Source organism: Thermobia domestica, chromosome 11, assembly GCF_964235325.1.
Source record: "Thermobia domestica chromosome 11, izTheDome1.hap1.1, whole genome shotgun sequence".
NCBI classification, from domain to species: domain Eukaryota; kingdom Metazoa; phylum Arthropoda; class Insecta; order Zygentoma; family Lepismatidae; genus Thermobia; species Thermobia domestica.
The window spans coordinates 247853514-247859668 of record NC_137464.1 but is presented as its reverse complement, the minus strand read 5'-3'; positions in this window follow the sequence as shown (position 1 = coordinate 247859668).

The following is a 6155-nucleotide window of genomic DNA, read 5'->3' as shown; positions in this document are numbered from 1 at the left end:
GAATACATAATATCGTTGACCTTGGGCCAAGTGCATTGATAAGAAGGGAGATTACGTAGAAAAATTATGTGCATAGTATAACCCTAGCTTCATGTAAATAAACTGTAAAAAGAAAAGTGTAGGTAATTTTTGACTCGCCACTGAAATATGTAATTTTTTAATGATTACTAGATTTTACACCTAATTTTTCTAAATAGCGGCCTACAATTCTAATCCATACTGTAGCTGCCTTTATGTTTACGTTCCCAACTGTTAGATTAGGACAATGATATCCAGTTTCAAATGAGAACCGCCTAATTTCACTATATGTAGCGAATATATTACAAATGATTTGCTATTTTTAAAGCATTACAGTTGTGAATTTGAAAACACTAATAATCAATATTAATATAAAACATGCATACAAATTCTCATCAAATAGTCCACGCTATTATATGTAAATTTTCATTTTTCTATAGGCATATATCTTTAAAATAAGATTAAATTTAAATCCTGTCGAAAATATGCATAGGCTACACATATATTATCATTTATGAAAAATATTGTCTATTAAAATAACCAAGCGTATTTCTTTTCTTACAAGAAACAAAATTCTGAACACTTTATCGTAAGTTTTACAAGTGAATTCACCAAAATATTTATATATAAAAAGAAAGAAAAAAGAAATTATCAGCTCACCTAACGTCCACATCTTGAGGATAACACTATATTGTTAACAAGGAAAGTACTGTAGTCATGGTAATAGATTTTTAAATTACTACAACAAATAAAATAAAATATTTGTAAACAATCATATATTCAGCCGAGGTTTTCATCTAAGAATGTCGGAAAATTAATTGTTGTAGAAACGTTATATTCAAATTTCTATTTGTTTCTGTAATTTTAAATTTTTAAATAATTATTGATTTTATTAGTATGTAAATTAAGTAATAAAGATAAGTACATTGTACTTGAAATAAAAAATAAAATAAATTCAAAATTTTATAATTTAAACGAATTTCTATTGCTTTTTCCATTGTTGGTATAATATTCTGACCAGCCAGTATTTCTCATATATATATTTTTATCTTAATTTAATTCCCAATGATTATGTACCGAGACTAAAGGAGACGGTAATAATGAGATGGATGATTAAAATGGTGGAATAAAGGAAGTGGAAGGTAATGAGAGAACCACGAGAAAATCTACGCATGTAGTATTCGTCCAGCACAAAAATTCACTTGATGAGAGCTAGGATCAAACCAGACCCCCCACACACCAGAGGAAACGTTCTAACACAGTCATCCAGCCGAGTAGGCTACTTTTTATGTTAAGAATGTAGTGTTACCCCAAAATGGGGAAGAATTTTTAGAAATACTTATTAAATGTATACTAGTATAGAACATGGAGCTTTTGGCATATTAAAATTGATAGCGTTGTACGCAGAATTTTGTACCAGGAGTTGAAGTTCTCAATTCCATGTATATCCGCTCGCCTGCTCGCCAGTGGCGAGTACTTTTTTACATTTGGCAAGTATAAACACTGATTGTAAAATGGTCTTTCTAGTAGATTGTTTGGCTGGCTAGTACTTCCAACCAAGATTTTTCAAGCCCTATAAAATGAAATAAATTTCTTTACAATATAAAACTATTTTGTATTTTTATAAAATGCAAGAATATAAATAAAACTATAAATTTTATAGTGTTTATTTTTCCATATCTTTCTCAAGAGGGAACCAGTTATACGACGGCAGTTGAAAAGCTCGAAGCCCAATCCAGAAAGAGTGCAGGTACAATCATGAAATTGCACTGTTTTAAAGGACGTATCTCTGTATGTACAAATACAAATTTTCATATTACTAACGAAATTCTTATTGTGTTTTTTCAGGCCTCCGAAGTCATCATGTGTGCCCAATCAGCGAATTAGCGAATTTACATCGAGATCAGAGCTGTCATCAAATTTATGTTTTACCAAGGAAAATCATCGAAGCTAATTCGTTAGTAAATCAGTGAAATACTGTGAGACTCGTTCCTCTAGTCGTTGCCTTAACTTAGATTTTGGGGATAATGTTATTCTGGAAACACTGTGTAATTTCTATGGATAGGAACACTGAAAATTCTCCAGGTTCATATTTTCTGTCGTAGAATATTATTTACCATGACTGTGCTAAGTTGCATTCCATTATCTCCTTTCACTTATGAAAAACAAGCAAAAGAAAAATGGTAAATTTTGTATTATTTTTAGCATGTCAGGCTCTTAAGCTTACAGTACCATATTTATTATTCAGTATTGCAAACTAAGGACGCTTTAGTATCACAGACATTCAAATTTTGGTAGTAAGAGCACAACTGAGACAGACGGTGCAATATACATTGAAAGTACCTTAGTGTTGGATACCATTGTTATATGGCATATTTCGAATAAATGAGAACAAAGTTACAAGTGATTGAAAATTTGACTTCATCCCCATTTATTCGAAACACATTGCACTCTATTATCCGCCCGTCTTCCAAGAATCGTTATCAGCTACACTCGGGTGTTGCACAGCAATGTACCTAAAATAATAATTACTTCGAATCCATCTTTTTGTCTTGATTTTGTTTCCACAGCTGCTTTGCATTTTTCGTGCGGTCTGATTGCCTTTACGTAGTGTACGAAATGAGTTGAAGAAAACATAAAAAAGAAAATCACAGACTCTATAAAGTATAGAAGTTCAAGTGTGTTTCTCTTTGTTTAGTACATGTATTTATGAAATATAGTACTTCATTCGGTATTGCAGGCTCAATCATACTTTTTCAGTTTTGTGTTTTTCTTCAATCAATACACATACACCGTAAATAAGTGTATGGTTCCTCTGTCTTTCATTCAATACTAGCTGAAATACCCATTCTTCGCATGGGGGCTGTATTTGGAAGCCCGCCGCTTTGGCAGTATCACCATTCATCTTAGCGACCGCGAAAACTATGGATTTGACAGCAATATCGGTCATTTTAGATTATTTTTACGTCTGGGTAATCCCACGCCCGCACACAATGGTAGCTGAATTTGAAAGTCATTGCTAATGAGTGTCACCATTGATCTCAGCGACCGCGAAAACTATGAATTGGGCACTAATATCGTCCATTTTGGATTATTTTTACGTCGGTCCCTCCCCACCTCCGGTCATCGCCGGCCGGCAGCCGAATGGGGTGATTTTGGAAGTTAATGCGATCGGAGCGACCACTGATCTCAGCGACCGCGAAAACTATGAATTCGACACTAATACCAATCATTTTCTAATAACTTTAATGTCCCGGCAAACGCCCTCGCCCTCCCCCGGTTCGAAATTAAAACAAACAAAAAAAAAAAAACTTCCGTCTTGGTCTGGGGCCTGGACCAAGGTATCGGTGACCCAAATTTGGTAACTCTCGGTCCACTCGTCTGGTCTCCAGGCCGCACACAGACAAACTATTTTATTTATATTACATATACAGTATAGAAGGGCCTATAAGGAAAACCAAAGGTAGCAACCAGGGCCTAGAGTTGAACGGTATTCACCAGGTTATGGCATATGCTGATGATGTAAATTTAATAGGTGATGATAGGAGAACAATAGAAAGAAATGCAGAGATCTTATTAAACGCTTGCAGGGACATGGGTTTAGAAGTAAATGCAGAGAAAACTAAATACATGGAAGTGCGTCGGGACCGGAATACAGCAAATTATGGATGCGTTAAAATACTAAATAATACTTTTGATAAAGTGGGTACTTTCAAATATCTAGGATCAATATTAACAGAGGAAAATCATATTCACGGAGAAATTAAATATCGACAAAAAGCAGGGAATTCGTGTTACTATTCGGTTCAAAATCTCTTGTCGCGAATTCTGTCGAGGAATTTGAAACTTAAAATATACAAAACGATAATCATGCCTGTAGTTCTGTATGGCTGCGAAACATAGTCACTTACTCTGAGGGAAGAACATAGACTGAAAGTATTTGAGAACAAGATTCTGAGACAAATATTCGGACCCAAGAGGAACGGGAATGGGGAATGGCGGAAACTTCATAACGAGGAACTACATAATTTATATGGTTTACCCAATATTGTTAGGGTTGTCAAGTCTAGGAGGCTTAGATGGGCGAGTCATGTAGCTAGAATGGAAAAAAGTAGAGACGCTTTCAAAGTCTTGACTGGAAGGCCAATCGGAAAACGACCATTAGGAAGACCTAGGCGCAGATGGCAGGACGATATTAAGATGGATCTCGCAGAGATTGGAATACAGAGTAGAAACTGGATGCAGTTAGCTAAGGATAGAAGTCAGTGGAGAGCTTTTGTGAACGCGGCATTGAACCTCCGGGTTCCATAGGCCATAGAGTGAGTTAGTATAGAAGGGCCACGGTATCTCAATAGTAGAGCGTTCACCTCTGGTGAGTCCGGGCCAAGTGAACTTTGTGGTGGACAAACACCATGTGCATGGGTTTTCTCGGGGTTCTCCCACTTTATTCATTCCACCATTGCACTCCTTTCTCATCATCGTCGTCTCTTTCAGCCTAGCCGATATATTCGTGGGACGTAAATCTGAAAGATGTAATTTTCAGTATACAGTATTTCGTTTAACTGAGTGTCACTGGAGCAGCTTGTAGAAGAAACTTCTGAACATTATAAACATGATACACAATTTAGGGGCTATGAAATAGTGATTTTCGTTATAACCTACTTTTTCGTTATCCGACCAAGGCTCAGTCCTGTCGTGATCGGTTAACAAGGAGGCTACTGTACGTCACATCATGATCATAGTATCCAACCCTAAGATACTTTTGATGTGTATGCCTCGGCCGTCTCAGTTGTTCTTACTGTGACAGACTTCCAAAATTTGGATGTTTGTGATACAACAGCGTCCTTAATTTGCAACAGTGAATAATAAATATATTTTCATTAATATATATGAAGTTTTCATTTAACATCTAAATTTCAAATATGCAATAATCTGACGCACTGTTATTTGAAAAAAAAAAAAAACTGTTGGTTGGCAACATTGCTATACTTGATAGTGCAGACGATTTCCTCCTACTGATATTTGTTTTGTGCAAATTTCAACGTCTTCATGTATTAGTTTATAAGCTACACAGATGTCTCAAGTTAAAAACACCCTGTATACTTGAATTTGCACCTACACAGAAAAAAAAATAAGGTATTAATATAACACAAAATGACTACCGCTTTAGCGTGTTACCTGTGTGCTAATTCAACTCTAAGAACATTGCATTCCAAGCATATCAGAAATAACTAGTAACTAGCAGGGAGAATTTGCATTGGTTTTTATTCTTTGCCTCTCTACGCAGTATTTTTGGCATTTATGCCAAGTAAAGAATAACGTACTATGTTTTGCTGTAATCGGTTACGAAAATAATATTGTAAGCCTATGAATTGTCTGACAATTACGTAAGTAGTAGTGCTACGATCTATTCTTATGTCCTATCACACATAAGAACAACAGATGGCAGCACCATTACTGTTATGAACTGTGTTGTGAGACAGTTCATAGGCTTACAAAACTATTTTCCGATTACCGCAAAACATAGTACGTTATTCATTACTTGGCATAAATGCCAAATATACTGCGTAAAGCGTTACGTATAGCAAAGAATAAAAATCAATGCAAATTCTTTCTGTCAGTTCTAGTTATTTCTGATATGCTCGCAATGCGATGTCCTCGGTGTTGATTTAACACACAAGTAACACACTAAAGTGGTAGTCATTTTGTGTGGTTTTGACAACATTTTTTGCTGTGTACAGAGGAATTGATCTGACATAAAATCGGTTATTTCTTTCATGTGTCAAGATTAGCAACTTGGTATATACATACCTATTAACAGTCAACGTTACCTCATTATCTCTTCTGATAATTCCAAGTGTAATCTCTATATTTATTACACAATAACTTAAAAGTGTGTGTTAAGCATAATCATTGCAGTTATTGAAAAAAATGCATATGATATTTTTTATTAATGTTTGTAGCTGGTTTTACAGATTGAAATTACACGAGCATTTGTATGGTAACATGGTACAAATTTAATTTGAAATGAGAAAAAAAAAAGTTTTGTTTTCATTAAGAATCTCTTCTTCCACTTCCATAATGAGTGACCCTTTAAAAATTTAACGTGAAATACTCCACTACGATTGATTTATCTA